Source organism: Lepidochelys olivacea (assembly GCF_965140295.1).
Source record: "Lepidochelys olivacea isolate rLepOli2 genome assembly, chromosome: 1".
NCBI lineage: Eukaryota > Metazoa > Chordata > Testudines > Cheloniidae > Lepidochelys > Lepidochelys olivacea.
In genome coordinates this window covers 305,383,291-305,388,290 of record NC_140411.1, presented here as the reverse complement: position 1 = coordinate 305,388,290, position 5,000 = coordinate 305,383,291, and the positions used below count along the sequence as shown (strand labels likewise).

The window sequence follows — 5,000 nt, the reverse complement described above, 5'->3', positions numbered from 1 at the left end:
CTGTAGATGCGGTCTGAAGGTGTTGCTTCAACTAACCAGTACATAATCAAATAGCTTGTCACTGTGCCAAGTTTGCAACCTTTGAAAAAGCAATCACTTTCTTTTCTAGAAAAAACAATTCACTTTTACTGTAAATAAAAGCAATCATTAATACAAATATTGTTTTGCCATATGTTCTCAGGACATTATGGTACTTTGCAAAGCAGCAAAGGTTATTATTATTAATAGATTGAATCCCAATGTGTCTTAATGATCAACGCTTTCCTAACATATCTGGTAAAATAATCTATTCCGTGGAAGATGATGGCCGTGTGCAAACCAAAACTTTTATATAAAAGAAAATGGAAATGGAATGAATACGATGTTCTGAACTTTGAGTTTATAAGAAAATATAGTAAAATTACCCCAATTCATCTAATAGTAAACAAAACATCATTGGTTCACATTTACTTTGATCTGAAAATGTTGAATGTTACACTTGACAAGCTACAGTCATGCTATGTACAGAATTTGAATATAAATGTATTACTATGTGATTGTAAAAGTGACCGCAATAATAAAAAAGTCTAATATTCTTGTGTATAGACCCTAGTTAAATAACTCTAATCAAAATATTTCAGAAATTCTTACTGTAAAATAAAAGCGGCAGAAACAAAAACAGAATCCACTTACAATAATGACAGGTTTCAGAGTAACAGCCGTGTAAGTCTGTATTCGCAAAAAGAAAAGGAGTATTTGTGGCACCTTAGAGACTAACCAATTTATCTGAGCATAAGCTTTTGTGAGCTACAGCATCCGATGAAGTGAGCTGTAGCTCACGAAAGCTCATGCTCAAATAAATTGGTTAGTCTCTAAGGTGCCACAAGCACTCCTTTTCTTTTTGCACTTACAATAAGTTATTTAGTAGGGGTTGGAAGTGTTGTGATGTTTGAAAATGATGCGTCTGTTTACAGCATTGTTTGTTCTAAGCTTATGAAGTCACAGAGAGAAGACAAACCAGTTTGAAAAAGTTTTGGGATGTACGAACTCAAATTCAACCCTGAGTTGATGGGAGTTTCAGCTACTTTCTCCAGGTCTGAATTTGCCTTCTTTCATGAATTCTGCTTCAGTGCTGCCATCTAACTGACATAAAACAAACTGAAATGAAAAGGAAGAGAGAAAGGCAGGCCCTCTAACAATTAAACCACTAAATTAACCTTTAAACCTTGGAGGAGTTTCTCTATTCATTAATATATTACCTATAAACTATACCACATGGCATAGACCTTGCCATACTTGTGTTCCCTCTCTATGTCACACTTCTTCTTACATGTTCACCTGAACCAATATAGATATAGTGGCCCAGATTCTCAGGTGATGTAAATCAGCTCAGCACTATTAACTTCAGTATGAGTGGTTTACTGGTTTAAACTGCTAAGAATCTGACTCATAATATGAAGCAGATCGTGAGATAGATGTATTATGGACTATAGAACTGTCTATACCTGCCAGTTCACAATTCACATTTCTGTTTGCTCATGTAGTGTATATTGCGAGTCTTGTTGGGGTTGTACTTGTTTGTGCTCCAGGTGACTAGCCTTGTTAATTTATTCCTTCATGCAAGTTCTCCCATTCCAATAGTTTTCTCTGTTTTTCAACTATATCTCAAGAGGTAAACAACCTAATTTGCGTTTTTTTTTACAATGTACTGGATAAAAACACAGAAGCAAAGAAACTGGCAAAAGCTACATTAAATATGGCCTTTAAAACATTTTGAGTGAGAATCCAAACATGCTTAATACCTGTAGCACCATACCCAGTGTACAACCATTTACCTACAGCTAAGAAACTACCCATTTTGAGAGCTATTGAATGCCCATGAATCTTCACGGTAAATCTGCACAAAGTTATTACACATAGATGTTTCTGTAATTGTAATATATTGGTAAATTTCACAGTCTTCAATGATCCATAGACTTGCACTTCTATTGCTTTGGTGGGATGATGCTAGTGCACTGTCTAGGATTACAGAACATTGGAAAACTAGCCCTTTTAGCCAACAATTATGTGTATGTTTGTTTGCTTTTCATATCTGTAGTTTTCAGTGTTTCTGAGATGATTTTTTAAAAATGAAATGGAGGCAAATTTTAGCTTTATTAATAGAAATAGCCCTCGATACAACCAAGCCAACAAACCTCAAATACAAATGCCATGAGCAGTTGAAAAGAGACGATGTGAAGCACACCATATCTGTTTTACATCCACGACCTGTTATACAATGTCCTCCAGGTTTCTGAGTTATATACAATACAGAGGAGGTTACAGTACACCAAATAATTTCCATATGCTCTGTTCTTTCCAAAATTGCCTTTTCAGCCACAGTATTATAGAAGACTAACAAACTTTGGGCTCTGTGACTGTGGAAGCTACTGCTGCTTCAAATTTGAATCCATAATGGCGACTTACATGACTGCTTAGGCTTACCCTATTGTAAGGTGACCAGACAGCAGATGTGAAAAATCGGATGGGGTTGGGGGCAATAGGAGCCTATATAAGAAAAAGACCCAAAAATCGGGACTGTTCCTATAAATTCAGGACGGGACATCTGGTCACCCTAACCTATTGCGAAGGAGTTTGATTTTACTTTATTTATCTGTTGTCTTGCCATATGTGGCAACTGAGATCAAGAGAATGATGGTGGAGGATGTGCTGAGTGTTTCTGCCATTATCTGCATGCAGTAAGCAGGGTCTACCTTGCTTGAGGAATTAAGAGTAAGGGGGTATATTTGGCCACAATATTTTATTTTCTAGCTGATGATTCGACAGAAGTTAGCCAAAGAGAGGTGCTGGGGCCCAAAAGATCAAAATATTTCCCTTCTCCTACTGGTATTTGAGGGAGGGAGCCTACTCCCCCACTTTTACTGAAACAATGATTGGGGATGATAGTAGTCCCTAATCCCTTCTCCCAATTTAAGATGGCTCTTTCTTCCAAATTACAATGGGGGAAAATGTGCCGAAATACCATAATACCATCTCTCCTGTTCTCATACAGACCACAATGAAGCAACATAGGACACCTGTACAACCCAAACAATAAGAAGAGGATAAACCCCAGAATGAGAAGTTGCATATGTTTATGGATCTCCACAGCTACCAGTCATGAAGTTGACTTTTCCCTCTTGATCAATGGACTGATCTGTCTCCTAAATAGGTGAGTCCCTAAATAGCCACGTAAATTGTTAGCTACAGAGTTGTAAAGAGTTTTTTGAGCTTTATGTTCTATGCATTTCTTGTTTTCTTGGACTAAATGAAGAATTTTATTTTAAGTGCAGCTGAACATGTCTAAATTCACAAAAGCAGACAAGTTTCAAATTTACAAAGCACTGAAGGCAAGAAGAACTCTAAATAACACTTTTATTAGCAGTTGTGGATGTATTCAGATAGGTACTTCTGGCTACATACATAAATGTAGGAGTTATAAAGATGAAGATCTTACTGAAAGCAAGCAAATCTGCTATCCCCCCACATCAGTGTAATGGGAGAGCTGCAGTGGCTGGGTTTGTGTATTTAAAACCACACTCCACTCCTGCATGGATAATTCAGGACTACTTGCAGAGTACATGAGCAGGTAAAGTGTTTCACTACCATTCTTATGTACTTAATTGGCATGGGAATAAAGTTAAAAACCTACAGATTTCTTCAGGTGATGTAAAAAAGCAATATTCCTTGTGCCACAAATAGACTATCTGTCACAAGGCAGAATAACTGTCCAGCAGCCTTAACCTTTCACAGTTGTTTGAGAAGAAAGTTTTGATATCCTACATTTCCAAAAATTTTCAAAAAATCCGGCAACCTGATTTGATTCTGATAAAAAACTGATCTAGTTTGCAATGCAGAGGGATTTTTTTATCTCCAAATTTGTTTTTATCTCCAAATTTAAAATAATAACAACAAAATAAAAATACAATATTTCCACTGTGCTTTTCAGTGGAGGATCTCCAAGTGATTTGCAAATATTAAGACTCTCAAAACCATTGCGAGGTAGTGAAATACTATTTCCATGTTACAGAAGGAGAAATCAAATTTAAATGATTTACCCAAGGTCACATGGCATTTCAGTGGCAGAACTGGGACTGGAATTTAGGAGTTCTTATTTCCAGTCCCCAGCTGTAACCAGTAGCTAATACTCTCTCCCTACAGTTTAGTGAAAGGTTTCAAGGTTAAATATTTAACAAAGAAACTTCCCTTCCTCCCCACTAAATATCACAATATATATGTGCCTGATCCTGCAAACACTTTTGCAATACGCAGGAGTAAAATTATGCATCTGTGTAAGTGTTTTCAGGATCAGGCTCTTTAGCAGCAAACACATGTTAAACTCATTACCTTATTTTAAAAGAAGGCTCTACTGCATGCACAACACTCCCCTTCTCAATTTGGCTACATGTACAATGTCTATCATAATGATAACCTTTCACAGTCTTCTTGGTTTTACAGTGTTAAAAAGAACTGACAATGAACTGAGTGGTATTTGTAAGCTTTTCATTAACTAGTGAACAGGAATATTTAAAGAGCCCCTACATGGATAGTACATACAGCTTGATTTTATGCAACCTTTTAGTAAGATAACATTAGTTGATGTTTCTGAAGTGTCTTGAAAATATAATCACTATATAAATAAGTACGAAGTATGATTATTTTAACATTAAAGCAATACCGGAAGACGTGCAACTAAAAATATAATTAAGTAACAAAAATACATCCCTTTAGTATAATGATTCATGTTTGCAAGGTGTACAGTGGACTTTAATTAATTATTACTAATCTACCTACATTCTATTTAATATAAGAGAGTGTGTTTTTGTTGTGTAATTATTGTTTGTATAACTTTACCTTTTCTGCTGTTTTTTTGTCAGATAATTCTCCAGTTACATGCAAACATCTTAGGAAAGATAAAAGTAATTTCTGTTTACAGTTAGTGGAAAACAAGCTGTTCATACTCCTGTTGTAGTAGAGATTAT

General features: G+C 35.8%; 1 protein-coding gene across 10 annotated transcripts in view; it reads right to left on the bottom strand.

Moving 5' to 3' along the window:
- Positions 1 to 5,000, bottom strand: part of FOXP2 (forkhead box P2) — a gene marked incomplete at its 3' end in the record, with an annotated part of 555,064 nt that overhangs the window by 71,575 nt on the left and 478,489 nt on the right. The window lies entirely within an intron of this gene.